Below are 27,434 nucleotides of genomic sequence, written 5' to 3' on the forward strand. Positions count from 1 at the left end.
ACATTTCTTTATAAGATACAAATGACTCATAAGTAAACAATGTTTCAAGTTTCTTGTAGTGTTTGTTTTGGCTTAGAGTCATTACAAGTTTATGTAAAACTATGTGTTCATTTAGATGTGTGTGCATGTTTGAAGAATATTTTTTTTACATTTACAAGTTAAAGTGACGGAGCTCGGCTGTGTGTGTGTGTGTGTTAGTTGTTTGGTGGCTTTATATTAACAGTCAAACCTTAGTCAAACCTACTGTATCTGAAAAATGAGTTTGTATCTCTACCCAGAAATGAAATTTGTTATCATTTATTCCAGTTTTCCTAAATTCAATCCTTGGTTCAAATTTCTCATAAGCTTAATTGATTTGGTCTAAAGAGAGAAAAATCAATGACTATTTTTGTTTGAAGATCATAAAATAGCTACCAAAATAAATGTTGGTAACTGCAGTTTGACTAAAAGTAATGACTAAAAGTTGACAAAAATGCAATGACTTTTCATCAACTAAAACTAGACTAAAACAATTAAAGACTAAAATGAGACTAAGACTGTTAAGCATTTTCGTCTCGAGATGAAGACTAAGACTAAATCAAAAACGCCTGTCAAAATTACACTGCAACTCACCAAAGCCCCTTGAGATGTTAAATTACAGTAGCCCCTCACTGCAGAACACAAGATCCAGGAGACAGGGTTGGACCCACATCTAGGGGGTGGAGATGGGTAGGTTTAGGTATATGTAAGGTGCAGACCTGCAAACTCATCAGAGAAAAAAAGGTGACAGTGTGGGGGGGGGGGAGGCAGAATGGGTGATGCCGACGCCGACACTGTGAACTCAAGTAAGTGTTAGGCACATGACACTAAAATAAGAAAACAACAAAAGTACCAAAAAACACAAATTATATTATACTGAAAAACATTTATTTTTTCCTTCTACAGAAATTTGCTGTTGGCGATGCATTAGCCTTGCACGTTCGCCAGATTCTAAATAGACATTGTTTACAAGTAATGCGGCGCATCCAATGCAACAAGACGTCAAATTGCTTTATGTTACACTGTATTACTCTCGCATCAGCTGTTGTGTAAACAGTCACATCTACCCACATCAACACATCAAAAACGCTTTAAAAGTAGGGCTACGCTTGGGCTACATCCAGCTGACTTGAATGACTGCTGCGCACACGACAACCTCCATAACGTGTCGTTAATCAGGGTAGCTCAGAATTGGAGTAGTAGCCAGAACTCAGGGCAGAGCACCTGGCTTAAGTTAGGGGCTAATGATAAGGTTACAACCTAAGGCTATGTTCACACTAACAATAAAATAAAAGTCTATCAACCGGCACCGTCTCCATTTTTTCTTCTTGTTCTTGTTGTTATGGAAACGTCAGTTCTGGCTACTGGCTTGTCATTGGTCAGCTGTCAAAAAGACGCTTGACGTAGGCGTTTCTTTCAGAAAAGTTGAACTTTTTTCAACTTGAAAAGACGCTTTGAGCTGCAGAAAAAGACGCTGGCGTACGTTTAAAAGCGCTCATGACTTTTTTGAAAAGACGGTTTACTCCATAGGATTAGAATGTAAAACAGACGCTGGCAGTTTGAAAAAAGACGCCAAGTGTGAACATAGCCTAATAAGTTGGCTATCTGAAATACTATATACTTACGTAGCAAGCTAAATGGTTAACTTTAGTTAGCAAGACGGTCAGACAATGCAGGAATTAACATTACAACTAGCTAATAATGTTAGATGGCTAGAAAATTTGCTATCTTGCTAACGGAAATTCCAGCATTGGATCCACGATTCACGTGTAGAACCAATTGACAATGAAAACGGCGATTGTCGCCGAAAAGCGACAAGTTTGCAGGTATGAACGTGGGAGGATTGGAACTGGATCAAACCTTGCCCCCTAGATCTTGTGTTCTGCAGTGAGGAAAATCTCTTAAAATTGTGAAGATCTAGAGTTTTTGTTAAACGGTGTGTCCATGGCGGCCTGACCAATTTCGATGTTTTGCCATGAAACAGGACGTTTTTACAACTCAGACATACAATGTCCGATCTGCCCCAAACTTCACATGTGTGATAACACTCCTGACCTGAAGACATCTACATGCCCATATTCAGTTACAGTCATAGCGCCACCTACTGGCAACAGGAAGTTATATGTTTTACCATGTAACAAACTTCTCAGAGAGATTTTATACAGTGTTTTGACAGGCATTTTTGATTTATCTTGAGAGGAAAATGCTTAATAGGCTTAGTCACATTTTAGTCATTTTGGTCTTTCGTAGTTTTAGTTGAAGTTATTTCATTTTTGTCAACTTTTAGTCAAACAGCAGTTACCAATATTTGTTGTGGTAGCTGTTTTAAAATAGTTTAAAATAAAATAAAACAGTCATTGATTTTTCTCTCTTTAGACCAAATCAACAATTACATTTGGGAAAACTGGAATAAATGATGGCAAATTTCATTTCTTGGGTAGAGATACAAACTAAACTCATTTTTCAGATACAGTAGGTTTACTTAATATGTATACATTTATTTAACATCTTTTGTTGGTTAAAGTGCCCCTAATATGCGATTTTAAAGGTTGCTAATATTGTTTTAATAGACTCCCAAAACAGGTTTACATGTACGCAAGGTCAAAAAACACTTCAGTTTTCTCCAAAAATAGATTTAAATTTACCCCATTTCTAAATGATTCATAAACGACTCGTGCGAAGCAGTTCGAAGAATCAGTCTCTCTAAACCCCTCCTTTCCGTGAGCCCTCACTGCTGTGATTGGTCAGATGGCGCAGTCCTTTATGATTGGTCTACCGCGTACAGCGTGTCGGAAAATGAAACGCCCATTGCCATAACTGACTGACAGCCCTGGATACTTGTCAATACATAGAAGAGATGGCATCGATTTTACCATAACAATTCGAGCCAGAGTCTGATGATGAAACGGCTGAAGTGGCTGATCGACAAGTTAGCACGGTCTACCGTGGAAAGTGCTCGCAATTTGCTTTTATACCCAAACCGGGCACACCTCTATGTTGTAAACTTCAGCAATGTATAATGCATTAAGCGGCTTTCACACCGAACGCGGAAAGCTGGGTTCAGTGCAGCCCTTCAGAGCGCAGCGACAAAAGTTCATTTGAACAACTCATTTGAACTTTGTCCGTGGTGTGCGCGCTCCTCGGCGCGTCCGCTTTGGTCGAGGCAGAAACAAGCCGTCCTCGCGCTGCGAGGTGCCAGAGATTTAGCAAGTTAGCATAATATTTTCCTCATGTAAACAGGTTAAGTTACGTGCAGACAAGCAGTTAAAGTTTATCGGTGATTTCGGCATATTTTTTTTTAAGACTAATAAAAACAAACAGACATCTCGTTAAAAAAAAATCATTAACTACATTTCAGATATTTCACAAAGGATTAAACTATACTGTGACTTCCTTAGATTATTGAATTAACGAAATAATGTGAAAAAAACTGTCTAATTACCTGAAAATATCGATTCATCCATCGATGGATATTGATTGACGGTGATTACCGTTGATTTGGTTAGGTGATCTACAGATTTACGCATGAGCAGTGTGTGTATCGCGTCAGTGTGTGTAGAGGTGCAGTTCCGCGGCCGGGCTACAGGGGCGCTGTAGAGTAGCGCCGCCACACACACTCACACAGAGAAATCCGGTTTATGTGCATGGAGGGGAACCAGAAAAAAAACTGCACTAGGCATATCAGCAACACCCCCTGAGCCTTTTACAAGCAAAACATTGTGGGGACCGGGGATTTGGTCCCCACTATGTTTTTGGTCCCCACTATGTGAGTGTGTTTTCATGTTGAGGACCCCACCATGTAATAAAAACAAAGACACACACACACACACACACACACACATGTTGTGTTTACATGTTTTATGGGGACATTCCATAGGTGTAATGGTTTTTATACTGTACAAACCCTATTTTCAATCACCCTACACCTAAACCTAGCCCTCACAGGAGACTGTGCACTTTTCCTTTCTCAAAAAAAACTCATTCTGCATGATTTATAAGCCTGTTTCCTCATGGAGACCTCACAAATGTCCCCACAAGGTCAAAATTTACTGGTATTACTATCCTTGTGGGGACATTTGGTCCCCATAACGTGATAAATACCAGGTGCACACACACACACCAACACTTCAAAGTCAAATTAAATTCCTACTAAACATGTCTAGATCCTACTTGTAGGTTTATTGCTTATTCTACCTGTTTTCCAGAATTTTTTCAATTTTATTTTCTTGAGTTATAGAAATGTTTTTTTTGTTGTTGTTAGAAATAAATGATTACTCTGTCTCCTACATTGTCTTTTCCTTAGCATGGTCATTCTAGATAACTTGGCAACAATAAGTAATCTTTAAAAAGTTTTTTTCTTTATGTAATGCAGATTATTCACTCAGTGGTAGCCTGTTAGTTTGGAGCTGCCCACTTGTTGCAGATGTGTGGACTCGAATGCCAGCGTAGCATATCGCACACAAATTCAGTAGTAACTGTTTGCAATTAAATCCATTTCCTATCTTTTCTTGTAACCCGATTAAAATCCATATCAATAAATACCATCAGAGATGTTTAATCGACAAGCATTCTGAGCATTATTTCTACTTGCTGGCATTCACATCATCCTCAGGTCGTCCATTTAGGTTAGGCCAGTGGTTCCCAATTCCAGCCCTCACATAACACCGCTCAGCATATTTTGTATGCATCTCTTATCACTTTATACATGTGTTCGATTAAACCGTAAGTGCCCTGCGAAGTACATCACAGGATATTCCGACATGATACCAGTTTGAAGGGAGTGTAAATTTTCCATTCAAAGGGCATTAAAGTTTGTGAGTTGTATTTATTTACAGAGATATAATTATGTCACACTTCATATTTCTCTAGTAAGTTTTGTCTGTGTGTGAAGACACTGCAGGCCACGGTATAGCGCAAATCTGTAAAACAATGTTTCGAAGTAAATTTAACCAAATTTCCTGCATCAGGGACAGTGTTGCCAAGTCTGCGGTTTTCCCATGGAATTGGGCTACTTTAACACTGTTGCCGCGGGTTGTTTTTCATGTCCACGGGTTGACACGACCCCAATAACATAATATTTAGCCCCTGGAATGCTAATTTGACCAGCGGAACACCACCAAAAAATGTGATTGTGCTACTTTTGGGATGGTTTTCAGTAGCAATTGGGTGGGTTTTGTTGTGAAAACCTGGCAACCCTGGTCAGGGCGTAGGGAGTAAAGAACAATGTGTAGGATAGTCCCAGCTAAAAGCTTCCCAGAAGATAGTCCCAGCTAAAAGTACTTTGCAGCTCCTGTTCTCCACTTGCTTCTCCCATTAGTTCTTGCCTCTCATCGTACTCTGCTGACCATTAAAGTTGACAAACCTGAATGTAATAAAATAAAAAAAACAAGCCTCTGAGCAATAAAATGCTCATATTCTGGAGTCTTGAAAGAGGTTACAATGAGACGATAAATCTGCCATGTTTCTCACACCACATTCTGAGATGGAACTCAACAGTCTCTCTTGCTTCTCCAGCGTCTCTGTCAGAGGCCTTCAACATCGACACTGAACATCCACTGAGATTTAATGGCACACCAGAAGATTTCTTTGGTTACAGCGTTTATCAGACTGAGTTTGGAAACAGGAAACAGTAAGTTAAACACACACACACACTGGTTGCTAGGGTGTTCTGAGTGGTTGCTAGGTGTTTTCTGGCCGTCTTGTATGTCTGATTGATTGTGTGGGTGTTCTTCTCAGGATCATTGTTGGAGCCCCATTACAAGGAAATTTAAGAGGGGAAATTTACAGCTGCACTGCAGATCTGCAGTCCTGCAAACAGCTGCAGCGGCCAGGTATCACCATCACAGCCATATCAGTGACTGCTGTTGACTTTCATTGCTTTTATACTGAGCTAATGATATTGTGTTCTCTCTCTCATGTGTTTTTGCTGGTGTTTGACAGGTTCAGAGAGTGTCCGGTTCATTGGCATGTCTGCTGCTGTGTCGTCTGCTGCTGTGACTGTAAGGGTCTTGTCCAGCAAAACGATTGGTTATTTTCATTTAAAAAAAAAAAAAATAGTACAATTTAATACTTTTTAACCTCAAATGCTCATCTTGTCTTGCTCTTTTTTTTTTTTTTTTTTTTTTTTTTTTTTTATTAAGCACAATAAAACATAGATAGACAGCAACATGATGACACAGACTGAGACCAGTCACAGATATATACACATATATACGCAAATGAGACACAGAGGGGGAGAAAACTAAATAAAACAAGGCAGAACAAAGCAAAAAAAAAAAAAAAAAGAAAATTACAAGAAGATGGGAACAAAGATGAGGAAAAGACAAAAAAACAAGCTGTAAATGTATGGATGTGGTAGTTTACATGGGTACAGAGATAAGTCAAATCATTCGATTTCTGTGTTGTTTAGTAAAAAGATTTAACTATAGACATAACTGTACTAAATATTGAACGGGAAGCAATTCAAAATACAATAGTAGTAATATTATAATACAATGTTAAACAGCAATCGGAGCAGTAGATGTTAACCTCAGTATAATGACACAGATCCAGGATGCAGTAACATCAATGACAGATGATATCCTACTTTTTACGTGACTGAGCAGATAATTAAGAGGAGCCCTAGTAGAAATATAATAATATAATGAAACCAGTAATGGACACAGAGGTGGAAGCAGTGGGAGCATCGATGATTGTAATAGTAATAGCACACTAGTATAAAATAGACTAATTGGTAGAGTTATTGCTAATTATTGTAAATGATGTCTCCCATCCCCTAAGGTCCAGCAGCCTCCCCATCCCCGCCAGCGAGCACATCCGACACACCCATCGGCACAGACCCCAACATTGTCCCCACTCCATCCTGTCCCTCCACCTTGTATCTCACCCTGCCAGTGACTAGACCCCACTCCTATGCCAGTGAATGCCATTTTATATAATGGTCCACCACACCATGCACCTCCAGAACAGGCTCCCCCAGTCTGTGCGTGATCTGATGGGTGACCGCTCATTATTAGTACTGTTTTTATCCACTGAACCCTTTTTATGTTGCAAACTGGCCGTAGTCCTGGTGTTCATCAGTCAGCTCCCCAACCAAAGACACCACATCCAGCATAGTTTCAATTTTGATTTCGTCAAACTCAGTAAGATGGGGCAATGCTGACAGGAGCAGCAAATGGAGGGGTCAGGTTACCTTAGCCAAGATACCGATAGAGCCCGTGCCGCCCAGATGTGCCCGTCAGACCCACCGACAGGGACAAAGCAGCTGCAACACCCTGAAAGCTTATGTGCTATCTAAATTAATACATAACACATATACAACCACTGCCTCCAACCCTGTTGACTATAATAATAATAATAATAGCAATAATAATAGTAACAACAGAAGTAGTATTAATATTAGTAGTAATATGCCGGATTTAAAAATATCAAAAACAAACAAATTTCATTTTCATCAAAGTCAGTTATCATACAGCTATCATATAAATATAATATCATTGTTTGTATTTGTATATCATAAAATTAGTTTGAGGCATCAATTATAAATCTTGAGGCTTAATTGGGGCATCAGCTCATCAGCTAGTTTTATTCAATATTTAATGGTGAAAACAGAGGGCTGAAAGTTGTATTAAATCTGAGTAGCTGGTTTTGTGTTTTTGTTGTATGTTGTTCTTGAATGATATGTTCCCTTAACAAATGTATCCATTGTGTAACTGAAATTTGGCATTTATTTTTCCAGTTAAGTAATATAGTTTTCTTGGCGATAGCTAGAGACATGAGTAAAGGAACTGGGTGTTTAAAAGCTGGGTTAATTTGAGATGTGTCACCGATAAGGCATAGTACTGGGAGCATTGGGATAATAATTTTGAAGATTTCTGTTAATTTATTTGTGACATCTGTCCAGAATTGATTAACTGGTGGGCATAACCAAACTGCATGAAGATAGGTGTCTTGTGTATTTAAACTGCAGTTGGTGCATCTGTCAGAATTTTCTAGGCCCATTTTAAACATCTTGTGTTGCGTAATGTGTGTTCTATGTACAACTTTATACTGAATTAATTGGATATTTGTATTTGTGCTAAAGATAAAAATATTTCCGCAAACTGTTTCCCAAAATTCCTTATCTGTGCTGATATTAAGGTCTTTTTCCCATTGTTTTACTGGTGCAGCAGTGTTTGTGTCTATAGATGATATTAAAGCACATAATTTCGAAAGCGGCTTTGCAGAGTTACTGATTGTGCTAATAAAATTGGAGGAGGTTGTGCTATATCATTGATTCCTGTTGTGGTTTTAATAGAATTTTTAATTTGTAGATAGTAATAATAGTGTTCTTTTCCTAGATTAAATCTCTGCATTAATTCTGTAAATGTAATGAAGGTGTTACCCGGAAACAGATGATGTAAGTGTGTGATGCCTTTCTCCTTCCATTTTTTATTGCTGAGTGGACTATGGTTGATAGTAAAATCCGGGTTATTCCATATGGGTGAATTGATATGTGGAGTGAGCACATGATTTGTCAGTGTATTAGTTTGCCACCAAGCAGTGAGAGTTGTTTTAATCATTGGATTTGAAAATAGATTTTGTTTTTTAATTTTTTTAGTGAGTGATGGGAGGTCAGATATAGCAATGTCTTTACATTCTGCTTGTTCTAACTCTAGCCATGGGTTTTGGGTAGTGTCATGTCTTATCCATTTACATAGGTATTGTAGATGAGATGCTAAGTAATAGTGTAGAAAGTTAGGTGCTGCCAAACCACCTTGAGCTTTATTTTTTTGTAACTTTTGTAAACTTATTTTAGGTTTCTTGTTTTTCCAGTAGAATTTACTTATAGATTGATTTAATGAGGAGAACCATTTCTTAGTTGGCTGTACTGGTGTCATGGTAAATAAGTAAAGAGCTTTTGGTAGTATACACATTTTAACTGTTGCAATGCGGCCTATAATGGAAAGTGGTAGATTCATCCATCTAGTTAAGTCATCTTCTATTGTTTTTAGTAGTGGAATAAAATTAAGGTTAAATAAGTCAGATAGGTTCTGGGAGATTTTTATTCCTAAATATGTTATATTATTTATTGAGAATGGTGTATTCTGTATACTATTGTCATGTGAATTCAAATTCAGTGGTAAAATTGTTGATTTGGTCCAGTTTATGGAATAATCTGATATAGTCGAATATTTATTGATGAGTTTAATTATTTCTGAAAGAGATATTTGGGGGTTTTGTATAAACAGTAATATATCGTCTGCGTATAAAGAAATTTTATGATTAGTGTTATGTGATGTTACTCCATGGATGTTATCATTCTGTCTTATTGCAATAGCCAAAGGTTCTATGAATAAAGCGAAGAGTAATGGAGATAGGGGGCAGCCTTGTCGAGTCCCTCGCTGAAGTTGGAATGGTGAAGATATTTTACCATTTGTTATAACAGAAGCTAATGGTGTTTTATATAATGTTTTAATCCAGTTGATAAAAGAGTCTCCAAATCCAAATTTTTTAAGTGTAGTATAAAGAAAGTGCCAATTAACTTTATCAAAAGCTTTTTCTGCGTCCAGTGATATGATTATAGTTTTTTCCTTATTTTGCTTACATATGTTCATTATATTGAATAATCGTCTGGTATTATTAGATGATTGGCGTCCCTTTATGAAACCTGTTTGATCCGGATGGATGAGAGATGTAATTACTGATTCCAGACGGGTTGCTAAAGCTTTACTTACTATTTTTAAATCTGTATTAACAAGAGATAATGGGCGATAACTAGTGCATAATGTTGGGTCTTTATTTGGTTTGAGTAATATTGTAATTAACGCTGTGTTCATATGTGCTGGAATAGAAGAAGTGTTTTTAATTTCTGTTGTCATTTGCATGAATAATGGTGATATAGTCGACCAGAAGTGTTTATAAAATTCAGGTGGGTACCCATCTAAGCCTGGTGCTTTATTGTTTGATAGTGAGTCAAGAGCCTGTTTATATTCAATTTCTAATATAGATTTATCTAATGATTCTCTTTGTGTGGAGGTTAAACTGGGTAAGATTATTTTATTGAGGAATGTATTAGTGTCTTTGGTATTTGAATCTTTGTTATTACTATACAGATGTTTATAGAATGTACGAAAGGTATCATTGATATCTTGTATGGTGTGGAGTGTCTTTCCTTCTGTGTTCTTAATTATCGGGATTAGTGTTTTTCTCGATTACGTTTGAGTAGATTCGCTAAGTATTTACCTGATTTGTTACTATGCTCAAATATTGTGTGTCTAAGACATTGTTTTTGAAATTCTATCCGTTTATTTATAATAGCTTCATAATCATCCTTAGTTTTGTTAATCTCCTTTAAAATCTGTTCATCAGGATTACGGGAATAACTATTGTGTAATGTGTGTATTTTATTTTCTAAGTCTTTTTCTAATTTTTGTTCTTTTTTGAGTTTATATGTAGAGTATGATATAATTTTTCCTCTTAAAACAACTTTAGCTGTTTCCCAGAGAGTTATTGCAGAAGTGCCTGGTATGTTATTTGTTTCCATGAAAAATGCCCATTCTTTTTTAAAATATTCATTAAAGTCTTTGTCATTAAGCAGTGATGTATTCATCCTCCATCTAAATGATTTTTTTGCCATATCTGTATTATTAATAGTTATAGTGACTGGAGCATGGTCGGATATGATGATAGGATTAATTGTTGTATTTAAAATGTCTGGGATGAGAGAGTTGCTTGTTAAGAAATAATCAATACGCGAGTATGATTTATGAACTGCTGAAAAATAAGTGTATTCTCTTAAATTCTGGTTTCTCAATCTCCAGCTATCGCCAAGACCAAGGTCAGTCATGTATTGTTTAATGGTTTCTGTGGATTGCCATGGCTTAAATTGTGGTGGTGTATTTGATTTGTCTTGGGTTGGATTAATAACTGTATTAAAGTCACCTCCAATGTCTTGCTCTTGTCTCTGAACTCTGTGTATTCTGGTTCAAGACAGTTAGGGTATGTCGAAAAACTCCCATCTCATGTTCTCCCTCAACTTCAAAAACCATTTCAAAATCATCCTACGTCGCTGCAGATGCACCGACCCAGCCTTTGCAAAGTAAACATGAAAAGAAGATAAAATACCCTTAACAAAAAAGGTAAAACAGCGATGTAGGGTGAACCAAATCTCCAGGTACTGGAGTGTAGGACAAGGGGTGAAAATGCTGTGTCCTGTGTTTGCAGAATTACCAGACTTGCGTCATCCCGTTGCCGGGAACTCACACTCCCGAGTCGAACTTGCGAAGTCCGAAAGTTGTGCACAGTCCTAGGTCACCAGAGTATTTGCCTAATCTTTACAGTACTTTAGACCATGATGGAAAACAGCAGCAGGTCTGGGGAAAAAAGTGTTTCTGGGGCAAATTGTTTCTGGTAATTTTGGTGGAAAAGCAGCTTAAGATTAATGAATGTTCAGAAGAATTTTTTATTGCCAGTTTATGTTAACTAATTATTGAACTATAATGTTAATTAATGGAGTGCAACAGGACTCAATAGACAGCGTGGATAGATCCAAGTGCAAGCTTTATTGGAACACAACATGGTCAAAACCTGCAGGGTCGATCTCCAAACAAACAGTGATAACCTGGGCAAGACAAAAGCGTAATCCAAAAACAGGCAAGAAGATCAAAATATCAGAGAGCAGTCTAAAGTATCAAATGAAACAAGGCTATGAATCAAGGCAAAATTATGACAATGCAACAAAACAAGGCAATGAAACAGGGAAACCGCTTGGTAGAGTCCGCTACGGCAAAACAATACTTCGCCAATGCCTGTTTGGCATGGCCCTCTTTATATAACAGGGAGCAACCATAGAAGAAGCAGAGGGAGCTGTAACAGACAGTTCTTGGGCAAGGGCTCCCTCTGTTGGTGTGGTGTTACATGGCGCTTTAATATAAAGCTACACATTAAAGAATCAAAACATTTTCAAATAATAATAAATCTAGGGCATGTTGTAGTCCATATTAACAGAAAATAAACAGCTTATTAAGTCTAAGTATTTACATGTTTAACGCTGTGATGAACACCGCAGCGAGCACAAATATCTGAATGGCTGTTTAAATCATTTAAATCCTGTTCAGAAACAGAAAGTAGTGCAGCTGATTTTTTTCACAGGGTAAAGCTGGGCTTACACTACAGGATTTTTAAATTCTGACCGATTATGAAATCCGGTTGCAGCGCACACATAAGGAAAATCTTTGCAAATTATCTTCCCTTAAATCCCTTAAAAAGGGAGCGCCTCACATGATCTTACGCAACTGATTGTCATTTCAGCAACTAATGTTTACAAATGTTAGTTAGCGTGCTAGCAGCTTTATGCACTCACCTGGTACGTTCAAAACTGAGACAATTTCACTCCAGAGCTTTCATTGCTCCATGTGGTTGTGGTATGTTTTCAACATATTATACAGACAATGTTACTACAGAAACATAAGAAGCAGTTTCCTCCATCTCCACTATCCAATGGACCGTACAGCAGCTGTTTTGCGGTCGTGCATTGGCTGTTGTGAAAGTACTGATGTAATCATAGCCGTGATCATCCTGATTTAAAATCCTGAATATCAAACATGTTTGATATGATCGGGGCAGCCCCAATTTGTGTGAGAGCAGATCAGGAGGTGCAAGATTCGATCTGTGAATGTCTCACATTAACAGATAATCTGTACTGAACATCGGGACCGATCGAGGTGCTCGACAAAATTTTTGCTCCAATTCTCGGGAGGGGAAAATCGGGCTAAAAATCCTGTAGTGTGAGCCCGGCTTTACCAGGGTAATGACTAGATTTCTGCCATTCCGTCAGCGCCATCTGTTGTCAGAGTGAATCTGCTTGTTAAGTCATGACTTAACAAATGCTGTTTCTGGGTCCAAGCCTCAACTCGTTTCACTTGAGAATACTGTCTCAACAGCCATTTATGAGCACTGTTTTTCATATTACACATTTAGGCTGGGATTATAATTTTTTGATAGTATTATATCACATTGTCAGTGTATATATGCACCGTTTGTTGTTTTCTCGAGGCATCTGTTAGAGCGTTTGGAGCCAGAAGCGGTGACGTGCAACGTCAGACTTAACAAGCGGATATGGATTTTCATTTAGCGCATCTCTTACACTGGTTCAGCTGTGAACTTCCCATCATGTTGAGCTTGTTTACATCATGCGTCTGTGATGCAGCATACAGCAGTGTTGTGCATTTTAACCAGATGATAGGAAAAGTATTCTTAAAATGTGTTAAAAAAAAACTGAATAATTTGTAATAAAGAATTATTTACTGTATTTTTAGGCACCTATGGTAAAAATATTGTATATATTATCATGATATGTCACATTACCGAATACTGCCATGTCTACATGTGATGTTTATTTTCTAACATTGTTTCAGCTGATTTTGTGATTTGCTGAAGCTCCTGAAGTCTCAGATTGTGTCTGTCTCTTTCTCAGAGCTGCGGTCCATATTTTTCTCCTGAGTGTGATGGAAACTCGTATCTGATCGGCGCTTGCTACCAGTTCAACAGCAGCTTACAGGCCATCTCTAACTTTACTGTTGCTTACCAAGGTTTGTTTAGTCATACACAGAAACTGCCGATGCTACCAAGACTTACAGCACTTGATGCAGTATAACAATTTCAGACTTTAACACTGTGAAGCATCTATTGGTTTGTTGCATTTCATTTGGAGGTATATTTCTTGACAAATCAATTAAATATTTAAGACAGGGGTGCCCAAACTCAGTCCTGGAGGGCCAGGGTCCTGCACAGTTGAGATCAACACACCTGCCAGGAAGTTTCTACTAAGTCTAGTAAGGGCTTAATTAGCTGGTTCAGGTGTGTCTAATTGGAGTTGGAGCAAAACTCTGCAGGACACTGGCCATCCAGGGCCGAGTTTGAGCACCTCTAATTTAAGATATGATATTATGTTATTGGCACGTATTCCCTTTGGGCCTCATTTATGAAATGAACGTACAACAGAAAATTGGGCATACGGTTGTTTCTACGCAAAGTTTGGAATCTATTAATATGGACATGAGCCGTGGCTACGATCAAATCTCACGTCAGGTCTGAGCTCGTGTACGCATGTTTTTGAGTTAGCCTGAATTTACGTGCAGCATAGAGGATTTCGGAGAATTGTATAATGACAGCATTGTATTCATTTAGATTATTTCCCTGGCCGACAAACGAAGCCTTTTTTTTATATGCACAAATAGCAGCATAAATATCACATCACCCACCTGCTGCACTTCGGTGAACGGAGAAAAACAGAAATGAAAAAAGCAATAAAATAAATAGGGCTAGCATACACAAAATATATTTCTCTTAAATAATTAACAGATTAACAAAAGACTTTCATTTTTGTGACACTCTTAATGCATTTTATTTGTTATATCTTAACTTTAATAAATGTAACTGATCGCGCAGGCGCCTCACATGCACACGTACAAATTTCAGCATTACTAACTTGACATTTCAGCCGTTAATCAAATTAAAATGCAGTCAACCAAACATAAAAGTTTCACTGCTTAGTTTTAAAAGGTCCACTGTAAAATCAGCGTGCAGCACCCAAATTTTTTTGCACTTGTGAAGGATGATTTACGTAGATAATTTGAACACAAGTGAAGTACAAAGACTTGTTTACATCATGGATAATAGTTTTTTTATGTCTAAATATTTTTATTTTGCATTTCAACAACATCGTGGATAATAGTTTAGCAACCAAATGTTACATAGCGAAAAATGGAAACATTTGGATGTCGATGAGAGAGGCTTGTGAGCCCAATGCCTTTGAGTTTCACTTTACTCGTTTATTCATTTTAGCTTTGTATTTAGTATTCACTAGTATAGCCTAATGTGTGTTTTACTTTAGAGTTTAATATAACATTTTATAGCTACTCAATTTTCGTTCTTCTTCTGTAATACCATTCAATTTAAACCGTTTCTCCCTGTTGTAAACTCTAGGGGTGTTGTGTTTCACTCGTGGTTTGCCAGTCATTGCATGAGTTCCCCAGTTCCTTACCTGCTTGTTTATTAAAGTTAACCTGCACTTAGATCCACTTCCCTACTTGCTCAGTTATATACTTGGTAAATTATTGATTTGGTTTGACTGCTAAAGTGAGTTTCTGTATCCTGTGATCTTTCTGCAGAATGCACCAAGAGAGAAGTCAATGTGGTATTTCTCTTTGATGGATCCAGCAGTATGAGAACACATGAGTTTCAAATGAACAAAGACTTTATTAAAAATGTTATGAAGGAACTTTCAGACTCATCCATAAAGGTAAATAATATATATAACAATATATATTGTTTACTTTGTGAAGTTGCAAACCTTTATGAGAGAATGTGATGAATGTTTGAACCCCCAGATCTTACATATTCAGACTTATTTAATTACATTTTTTAAAAAACCCACTCATATAAGTAATATGAAAAATTTCAGAACAATTAAATATTTGGCATATGCAATTCATATATATGTACATTATTCTTGTAATACATCTTATAGATATTTGTACTAGCATTTAATGCCACAGTTTAATGGGCAAATGAATTTATCAGAGACAGAAATTCAGGAAATTCTCAGTGCTTCACAAGGCTTTATTTGCCCATCACTGCTGTCAACCGTTGAATGAATGAGTGTCACGTCCTGCTTGTTTACTTTGAACCGGAAGACGCTCCCACTTTTGACGCAAGACCTCATGGAGCATAGGAAACTTGTGGATAAATGTGGAAATACTTAACATGTGAAAATAAGTGTGTAAAAGTGTGCAGTACAAACACTGTACTGTGTAATGAGGTGTGAACATGACATCTAATGATGTTAATGTTGTTTGTTGTCTTTCTGTTTGTCAGTTTGCTGCTGTCCAGTTTTCATCGGATCTTCGAACTGTGTTTGATTTCAACGATTATCAGAATGGCTTCGCTGAAGAGAAACTCATGAAAGAGAGACACATGAAATCTCTCACAAACACATACAGAGCAATCAACTATGTTCTGTGAGTGAAAACCTTATATGATTATAAATAGGGATGTAAGGATATCAAAATCTCACGATATGATAATACTGCAATATGAAGTCCACAATATGATATTTATGGTAATGCTTTCAAAATAGACAAATGAAGACTTGGAAAAAATAAAAATGTTGTACATTTTAAAGTTAAATTCTTCTATCTAATGCACTTTGAGAGTTCAAAATTAGAAGCTCTAACCCATGTTCCTAAGAAAACTTATGTCAGAAAAAAAGTTGAAAACTTTAAATGGGACTTGAACTTCTTTTTAGTTGTATAATACTGTCTAAATTACATTCACAGTGGTGTTTTAGGAACCAAACAAATTAGAGTATAATAATAATAATAATAATAATAATAATAATAATTTTATATTATTGTTATTCCTATGACAGTACTAGCCATATATTGTAAAACAATTGCATTGTAAAATAAATGAAAATGAAAAGCGCAGCAAAAACAGACTTGATGAAGGGATCAAGCCATATTGTGCTTTCAGTTTTAGTTCATTTGACAGATACTGTGCCAAAGCATAATGGCACAAAACACATCTTTAAAGACCTTTTATGTTAGAATATTTAAAAATCTACACTTTTTGCCTGGAAGACCTATATCATTTCATAGTGTCATGTGACCATGATATCATCAATTTTATTTGAGATATTTGCTATTGCGATACCACGATATTGATAATATCCCTAGTTACGAATGCTCACTGAATTTACACTTGGACAGACTACAAATAAACATAAATGACTCTTACTGTTGTTTACAATCGCTAAGACACATTTCTCAATACTTAGATCATTTTTTCAAAACCATTTACACAGTGAAGCACAACAGCAGTCTGTGTGAGTTGAACTTTGTATCATTGCTTTGGCACAAAATGCATTTAGTGATTACCAGGGGCACACATTTTCAAAGTGGGGGGAACAAAATGTAAGCAAAACCCCAGATAGTCTTCAGGCTCACCGTCGGACCACCATCATATATTATGATATATTATAACTTGTCTGATCATTAATAGAATAACATTAATTATTATTACAATATGAGGTGAAATAAGTAGTACATATGTGACCCTGGACTAAGTCGCTGGTGTATATTAGTAGCAATAGCCAAAAATACATTGTATGGGTCAAAATTATAGATTTTTCTTTTATGCCAAAAATCATTAGGAAATTAAGTAAAGATCATGTTCCATGAAAATATTTCGTAACATTCCTACTGTAAATATATCAAAACTTAATTTTTGATTAATAATATGTAGTAATTAATAAATAATATTATTTATTACTAAATAATATTTAAAGGAGATTTTCTCAATATTTAGATTTTTTTGCACCATCACATTCCATATATTCAAATAGTTGTATCTCAATCAAATATTGTCATATCCTAACAATCTCTTCCCTGTAGACCAGTCTTTTATGTGGAATGTCTAAACTTTCAAACTTGCACAATTCGATACATTTTGATTCCGTTATTTCACACTATTTGGGTTAATAGTTAATTACAAGGGATGATTATATGTTATGAAGCTTTGAATGAAGAAGAGTTAACACAGGTTATATTGTGGTCTCCCCTCTTTCCCCGTTAAAGAATTACTCTTGAGTCTTGGGTTTTGATGCCAAAAGATAGACTTTATTGCCGAGGACAATCAAGCCGAGTTGTCTATAGAGAACTAAACTTTACTTGGTTGAGGACCGCTTTTATACTGGTCTAGTCACGCAAGCATGTCACCCTAAATCACTGGGGCGGGGGTCTTAAGGTAAATACTATCATGGGAAACAGATGGTTTTCCTTAAGGCCTCTTAGTGGCCTCTAAAATAACATGAAATATAACTCTGCTAGTGGGGCCCAAAAATTAATCATATGGGCTTGGCTATTTTCCCATACTTATGGCCTCTTACATCAACATAGAATGTGCTAGGTCCAGCAATACATAAGTAGGATTATAAGGGTAGATTAATTTGGACACAATTCCTCTATATTTTAGTTAATAAAATCTTCCTCAGTTACCACATGGTTATGATCCAAACAGACACGATCAATTAAACCAGTGGTTCTCGAACGTTTATACCAAATACCACCTCAGAAAATATTTGGCTCTCCAAGTACCACCATAATGACCAACATTAAAATACAGTAGCGTAGTAGGCCTAACTATTCAGCTACAGCTCTGCACAGTTAAAAAACAAGGCAGTTTTATTCCTAATAAGAATATTTATTGTTGCCAGCCACTTTAACTTTCAACATTAACAGTGCACAGTGCTTAAAAACAGGTCAATAAAAAATTTAAATAATGATTAAATTAAAATGTATTGTGTTTTAACATTAACTTATACACTTATATAACTGATTCTCCTCGTCACTAAAAGATGTCTGAAATAAACATTTGTGTATGGCTTGAATTGCAATGAATGTGATTGTTGTCGGAAGTTTTAGTTAGCGAATAGTGCAGGCTATTTCCCTTATCAACTGAGCGGGTGTCGATTGCTCTTTTCAAAACTGCGGAGGTCATGACCCCCCGTACAATCAATAACCGCACACCTGGTGACTACATCTTTCAAATTACATCAGTTCTTTTCTCACTTTTCTCACAAACAGCAGCACAGCTCTTTATACATATGGGCCAGTTTGCATGTTTACATACTTTTCACAAAACTTTCAAACATAAGATCAAAATGTACTTGTCTTACTCATAATAAAAAATGAATAAGACAGAAATGTGGTACACTTCTACATTAATACAGTATTGAAATACATTTAAAATAATTTAAAAAACAACAACAAATATCAAAGCAAACTTATATAGTTGAACACCTACATAATCTATACAAAAGGGTAAAACTAAGAAATAATATTGTACTGTAATGTAAACATGGACTATGAACATACATTGCAGTGAAATGTAATGAAGGCAACCTCTGGCAGGCAACCTGTTAGTGTTTATTAGGTCATTGTTTCATCCACGATAAAGTGTGTTTGTTGGTTGAAAGTATTTGCTAGTATTGTGGAAGAATGAGCTAATTTGAGATGTATGAAATATTTTTGGTTAGGAGAACTCTGTGTTTTTATTAAATTATATGTTAAAAATCTATTGGCCTAGAAACTACTGAATTAACTACATTTATGTTTAGTTTATTTATCATTTATTTACTTATGCTATATGATCAGAAAGAATCTGCTGAATAATGTGTCGTCTGGAGCCAGTCCCAATGCTCAGAAAGCTTTGGTAATCATCACAGATGGAGACCCATCTGATAATGACAGGGAAAATGTCCTCAGCAGATGTGATGAGCAGAATATTGACCGTTACATCATCGGAGTGAGTTTCCTTACAGGTCAAACATGTCATTTACTTTGAATGTTCAGACAGTTTGATAATTTGGTGTCGCTAGTCGTAAAGAAATTACACACTACACACTGTTTTTCAGGTGGGAAAGGTTAGTTTATCCACAGTCACTCAGCTGGCATCAGAACCAAAAGAGTACAACACCTTCTACATTCAACAGTACAGTGGACTCGAGGGACTTATTGATAATCTGCAAAAAAAGATCAACAACATTAAAGGTAAAATGCAAATGTAAGGAAAATGGACGCAGCTAATGAAGTACAGTAAGAGTTTTCCTTTTGTGTTTCAGGGTCAAAAGAAGCACACGGCAGAAACGTACAGAGAGAGTTATCACAGAGTGGATTCAGTGTCATCCACCAGGAGGTTAGAGAAATGTCATGTATAAAGTAATAAATTAATTATTAATAAATACATTATTTTTCTTAAGGAATAGTTCATATAATTCCATAAAGTAGTTTATGTGATTTGTGTGCTATGTTCAAAGTTGTCTTTAGTCATTTGAACATTTTCAATCTTAAAATCTTGTCAACTAGCCAACAGGCAGTGATCCTCCCTGGTGCATTGTGGGAATGTTTAGGCAGTGCATGTTTCAGTGCACTGGAATGATTTTGATACTGTGACAGACACATTTTTGTTTAAGATACAATCTAATAATTAAAGAAGTCCACTTCCAAAACAAAGATACTCATATAATGTTTAATTAATTTAAACATTAAATAATTGTTTTTTGTGAAAATAATTTTCTCATTTTTTAAAATATAATGCTTGAATGTAACTCTTTGAACTTCCCTTGCCTCATTTACTATATGCAGATCTATGAATATGCAAATTAACCCTGTCCCAGTGCAGTCACACCAGCCAGAGCATCCTTTCCACTAAAAAAACTATAGTAAATGCTTTATAATCTCAAACGCTCCTCTTGTCTTGCTCTGATAAAACTGTGTTTTTGGCTCAAGACAGACAACTACAGTGGATACTGTAACATTTGGTAAAGTTACTTACTTGATGTTGTTGTGCCCTCAAAATGCCTTGAAGGCTCGAATGCAGCCTAGTTTGTGATTCCAGTTTGCGCCCGCAAGCATAAGTGCAGATGGCAATGCGAGAGAGGTGCGTCTGACTCCGCTACTTGTGCTACTTTTACACTGTTGCTGCAGGTTATTTTTCAAGTTAGTGGTTAGCTATCTATCCTTTGACGTGACTGGTTACTTAAGTTTGTGACGTAGCAAAAAAAGGACTGTTTCAAAGCGCATTTCTGGTACAGCCTTTTTAAGGAGAAAATACTCAACAATGGTGTTGATTAATGGACTGGCACATGGTTTGTCTAAAAGCATTAGAAACACCACATAGACAAATAAACAACATAAAAATCCTGATTTTCACTACAGGGGGAATTTAAGACAATCTTATAATCAATGCTGGGTCGCCACTTGATGTAAATCTGGGTCCTGTAAGCCAGAGCACCACTGATGTGGTTTATTTGCTGCTAAACATCAAAAACATCTTTCAAAGATTTAGTGTCACTAACCTTGCTTAGTTGAAAGATCCAGGGACTAGTTCTCAGCTGATCACAGCATCCCAGATGGAAATATTTTTTTTAATTATTTATTTTTATTTAAATCTCCATTGTCTGGCTATCTGGGATTCTGGTATGGAGTTAAAGGTTAGGATTCTAATTTTGTGGTAGTATTATATCACATTGCAGGGCTCTAGACTCGTTCTACCCACTGGTCTCTCTTTTGTGACTAAATTCTCTGTTGGTCACAGGAGGATACAACATGGGATTAATCAATACATACATTATTTAACATACATCCCAATATGATTTATCCCAGTAAAACAAAAGGAAAAATATTAAGATTTGAAACATTTTAAATAAAGATAATTGTTTAACCGAATTCAAGATTGAGGATGATGTTCAAAATGAAAACATTTAGTTTTTAATTTTAAAAAAAATTCAAAATTGATGTATACAGTGCTTAACAAAAGTCTATAATATCTTTGGTTAAAAAAAAATGTGTTACATTTGTTTAAAAATCACTTTTTATAATTCATCCTGTATAAATAACTACAAGTCCTCTTCCCACTGTTGAGTGACGAGCCTGTTTATTTTAGCAGAATTTAGCACAGAGACACCAACAGACCACTATCCCAGTCACCGTAACGTTATATAAATGATTAAATAGAGCAAAACACAGCTGAGCATGATGGGTGAACAGTTCCACTGTCAGAGTGAGTGTTGATGCTGATATAAACAGGTGCATTACCTTCACAAACAAAACATAATAAACTTCTTCAGTGAGCGTCCATTATAAAACACTTGCCAGACGATCATACTGAAACATGCTCATAAAGCTATCGGAGAGCGCATATACACTGTTTGTTTATTTCAAAACAATGGAGGTTACACTGTTAATAACTGACTTTAAGTAATAATGTATGACTCCTGTATGTCACTGTGATCGTCTTTACCTTCATTACAATCGTCATCCATCAAAACTTCACTGGTAAGATACTGCTTTGCTTTATTCAGCCCATAAAGACTAGCCCTGACTTCATATTTCTTATTATTAGAAGTATGTTTGTTCCGACCAATCACTGCACAAGTTAAGGTTATGGATAATGAAGAAAGCACATCAGTGCTAGCCCTCTCGCACCCATCGAGATTGAATTGCAGTGCCTGCAGTTTGAAAAAAATAATCTTTGTATGAAAGTCTATGAGAGCCACTCATAGGCACTCTCAGTCTGACAGAAATCGCCCAGAAAGGGGCGGAACTACACAGAACGTGTCTCGGCGATGATTGGACTATTTTTCCAGAGGCAGAACAAACAGTATAGAAGAGTGAAAGCTAGCGTAACACTGTGATTGAATGTGAAAGAAAAAAAATCCCTCCATTTCTCGCTTTGGTGGTGCGTCGCCCATATCGCCCTAATGAAGATTATATGGTAACGAAAGTGGTTAACATTCAAACTGTTCTTTTTATCAGTATTATTATTTGTGCTTTGAATGTTCCCATACAGCAAAAAAAAAATATTTTCCAATATACAAAGAATGGCCAAAAAATATATGTTTGTTAAATATATTTCAAAATATATGTACGTACATGTATTTTCTACTAATATATTTTTGCCCATTTTTTTGTGTACACTGAAAAAAAATATGGTAAAAAAACACCAGCTTCACACATTACTGACCAGATTAACCTGATTTCTTTCATACAAAGGTTCTTATTGAGAATTAACAGGTTTAGATATTACATTTCTACTGAAAATAATAAAGTTTACCATGATGGAGGTCAGTGTTGGCTTTAGTTGGGCTCTTGACTCCTGAGTTTATATGACAAATTTTATCTTTTGCATTTCTGAAGCACATTTGCTATGGCAAAATAGCAGAAGAAACTCATTGGAAGAAGTTGTCATCATGTAGTGGTTGTTTCATAGTCTGGTCTCTGATTATTTAATATTTGTTATTAATTTTACACAGCTGTGATGTTTTGAAAGATTTTATAAAACCATTACGTGGAAAATACTCTGGCAGGATATTTCAGGCAAACACAGACATCAAGAACCAGCGTATGAATCTCAACAATGTTGATAAAATATTCAGATAAACAGATCGGCTCTGAACACAAAACAACCTATAGATTAATAAATAAAGCTTTTTAAAGATTGTCACCACTGTTGAGATTCATGTGCTGATTCTTGATGTCTCTGTGCATCTAAATCTCACAGCTCAACATATTTTCTTAATACTCACTAAAATCTGAACCTCATATTGGTACAATATTTCTGCCACAAAAATGCAGCCTACAATTTTGTAATAGTAAACAAAGCCAGTCTCTTAATGATTTATTCTTAATGGATTCTTACTGATGTCTACAGCACCAGCAATAAATAGCCAACATCATCTGACATCAGTTTTCCCTTGGATTTGTCACTTTAACAAACATGCTTTAGAAACACAGACTTAAAAGCAGCTAGAGAAAACCTAACATTTTAATCAAGGCTCAAGAGCCTGACTAAGGCATATACTGATCTCTATCATGGTGACATCAAACTTTTCAATAAAACATCAACATCTGAAACTCAACATCTAATTCTTAAAATGAACGTTTGTATGAAATAGTTTGTCAGACTGGTTTGTAATAAATGATTTTAAGAGATCCAATTAAGTTTAATATTCTATTGCTGCAAGTCATTTGAGTTTATTTATGTATTTATTAATACAGTGAAGGTTTGATCATAATAGCTCATGAAATATCTGTAAAATAACAGTGTTTGAAGTTTAAATACAATTTTTGCACTTTTTTTTTAAGTTATTTTACTTGAAATTTACAGTTTTTGTTAGACAGGAGTTGCTGCAAGTCATGTGATCTTTATTGTGTTGTTGTTTTAATAGTGTGAGAAATGGTGCCTTTGCACCATCTGGTGGTGATTTTATATATTATAATCAGCTTTATTTTTGTAATTTTACATACATTTCTGTTAAATTTAAGAAAAAAAGAGAAATACTCTATGAATAATATAGTATTTATTTGTATAAAAATGAGAATTATAATGATATAATACTCAATGTAACAGCTAAATTGTTACAGATTTTAGTAATTTTAGAGTTTTGCATAAAATTTAAAATGACTGGGGAAATGACTGTTTATTCAGAAAATATATTAATATATTTAAAATATGTATTTTTAAAAACATATTTATACATTCAAAATATATTGTAAAAATAATAAATATACAAAAAATGGCCAAGAAATAGATTTGATAAATATGTTTCAAAATATATTTACATAAATATATTTTCTACTGATGTATTTTTGTATGTTTTGGAAAATATATTTCTACATTTAAAATATATTTTAAAAATATACAAAAATGGCTTTAAAAATATATTTGCTGAAATATATTTACAAAAATATAGTTTCTACCAATATATTTTTGGCCACGTATAAATATATTTTAAAAGTATTTAAAAAATATATTTTGACCTCTGTATATTTCAGTCCAAAAAATGCATTTTCTTGCCACAGAAATACATTTAGAAATATATGTATTATGATGCAAAATATATTTACTATTTCGAAAATATATTTAATTAAGCTTTACTGTTTGCAACATATGCATATATTTGGCCACAAAACAATATATTTTTTCACACTGAAACTTCCTGCTCTTCACATGAATGTGCCGTGGCTCTGCAGCGTGCACTGTATGGAGCAGAGGCTTTGGAGCACTGCAGACCATGTGACAACGTCAAATTTTAACTCGTACATTCTGAAAATTTGTTGCAGTCTAGAGTCTTGTATTGTGAGTGTATATTGGCACAGTTTGTTGTTTTCCTGTGGCACCTGATAGAGCATTTGGACCCAGAAGCAGTGATGTGCAATGTCAGACTGATGGGAAAAGTATTATTAAAATGTATAAAAAAAAAATAATATATAAAATAAATATATTTGTATTATAATGATATGTCGCATTACCGAATACTGGCACATGTGATGTGTGTTTTCTAACTCTGGTTTCAGCTGATTTTGTGATTTGCTGAAGCTCCTGATGTCTCAGATTCTGTCTGTCTCTTTCTCAGAGCTGCAGTCCGTATTTTTCTCCTGAGTGTGGTGGAAAATCGTATCTGATCAGTGTTTGCTACCAGTTCAACAGCAGCTTACAGGCCGTCTCAGACTTTACTGTCGCTTACCAAGGTCTGGTTAGTTGTACACAGAAACTGCAGACACTATCCAAGACTTACAGCACTTGATGCAGTTTAACAATTTAAAACTTTAACACTGTGAATCATCTATTGGTTTGTTACATTTCATTTGGAGTTATATTTCTTGACAACTCAGTTAAAGATTTAAAACATGATATTACGTTATTGTCATGTATTCCCTTTATGTTTGCAGACTTTTGTTATTTCCTGTCTTGTGCCATGTTTTGAAGTACTTTGTAGTGATCTTGATTTCAATCCGGAGCTGTTTCCTATTAACCATGCCCCTTTGTTATCTTGTTAAGCTTGTTTCCTGTATACATAGTGCTTGTGTTTCACTCGTGGTTTGTCAGTCGTTGCATGAGTTCCCATGTTCCTTGTGTTTCCTGCTCGTCTCGCTTCCCTACCTGCTCAGTTATACAGTAGTCAACATTTGAAGTGGATCAAAACCTTTCATCAAAGTTGTTCTAAAACCAAAACAATACCCGTTCTTGTCTTAGGACAGCTTTGAACTTTTTTGATCCACTTCAGATGTTGACTACTGTATACTTGGGCAATTATTGATTTGGTTTGACTGCTAAAGTGAGTTTCTGTATCCTGTGATCTTTCTGCAGAATGCACCAAAAAGAGAAGTCAATGTGGTGTTTCTCTTTGATGGATCCAGCAGTATGAAAGCACATGAGTTTCAAATGAACAAAGACTTTATTAAAAATGTTATGGAGGAACTTTCAGACTCATCCATAAAGGTAAATAATCCATCAGCTTTACATGTGGAAATACTGAATGTGAAAATCAGTGTGTAAAAGTGTGCAGTACAAACACTGTACTGTGTAATGAGGTGTGAACATGACGTCTAATGATGTTAATGTTGTTGTTTGTTGTCTTTCTGTTTGTCAGTTTGCTGCTGTCCAGTTTTCATCGGAGCGACAAACTGTGTTTGATTTCAATGATTATCAGAATGGCTTTGCTGAAGTGAAACTCATGAAAGAGAGACACATGAAATCTCTCACAAACACACACGAAGCAATCAACTATGTTCTGTGAGTGAAAATCCTATGATTATAAATAGGGATGTAAGGATATCAAAATCTCACGGTACAATAATATCGTAATATGAAGTCCACAATATGATATTTATTGTGATGTTTTAAAAATAGACAAATGAAGAATTGGAAAAAATTTAAATGTTGTACATTTTAAAATAAAATTCTTCTAATGCACTTTGAAAGTTCAAAATTAAGAGCTCTAACTCGTGTTCCTAAAAAAACTTATGTCAGAGAAAAAGTTGAAAACTTCAACCTTCTTTTTAGTTGTGATATACTGTCTCAGTCTAAATTACATTCACACTGGTGTTTTAGAAGTCAAGCAAATTAGAATATAATAATAATAACAACAATTTTATATTATTGTTATTCCTATAGTACTAGCCCAGACAGTAAGACTTAAGGCTCACCGTTTGGACCACCAACATACATTATGATATATTATAACTTTCCTGATCATTAAGAGAATAATATATTTTATTATTACAATATGATAATTTATTTTCTCCTTGTCACTAAAAGTCTGAAATAAACATGTAAAACTTAACATTCATGTATGTTCGTTGTGGGAAGTTTTAGTTGGCAAATAGCGCAGGCTATTTCCCTTTTCAAACGTGCGGGGGGTTGCTTGCTGTCTTTTCAAAACTGCAGGCCTATTATTTGACTAAAAGCTACAGAATTAACTACATTTATGTTCAGTTTATTTGTAATTTATTTATTTATTTATGCTATATCATCAGAAAGAATCTGCTGAATAACGTGTCGTCTGGAGCCAATCCCAATGCTCAGAAAGCTTTGGTAATCATCACAGATGGAGAACCATCTGATAATGACAGGGAAAATGTCCTCAGTAGATGTGATGAGCAGAATATCGTCCGTTACATCATCGGGGTGAGTTTCCTTACAGGTCACACGTCATTTACTTTGAATGTTCAGACACTTTGGTGATTTGGTGTCACTAGTCGTGAAAACATTACACAATACACTATTTTTCAGGTGGGAAAGGTTAGTTTAAACACACTCACTAAACTGGCATCAGAACCAAAACAGAACAACACCTTCTACATTCAACAATACAGTGGACTCCAGGGACTTGCTGACAACCTGCAAAAAAAGATCAACAACATTAAAGGTAAAATGCAAATGTAAGGAAAATGGACGCTTGAAAATAGAAGCAGCTAATGAAGTATACAGTAAGAGTTTTCCTTTTGTGTTTCAGGGTCAAAGGAAGCACGCGGCAGAAACGTACAGAGAGAGTTATCACAGAGTGGATTCAGTGTCATCCACCAGGAGGT

The 27,434-nt window shown here is 35.6% G+C and overlaps 1 pseudogene; it reads left to right on the forward strand.

Annotated features, from left to right (window-relative positions):
* Positions 1-27,434, forward strand: part of LOC127160891 (integrin alpha-L-like) — a 34,803-nt pseudogene that overhangs the window by 135 nt on the left and 7,234 nt on the right.

Source organism: Labeo rohita, unplaced genomic scaffold (assembly GCF_022985175.1).
Source record: "Labeo rohita strain BAU-BD-2019 unplaced genomic scaffold, IGBB_LRoh.1.0 scaffold_49, whole genome shotgun sequence".
Lineage (NCBI taxonomy): Eukaryota > Metazoa > Chordata > Actinopteri > Cypriniformes > Cyprinidae > Labeo > Labeo rohita.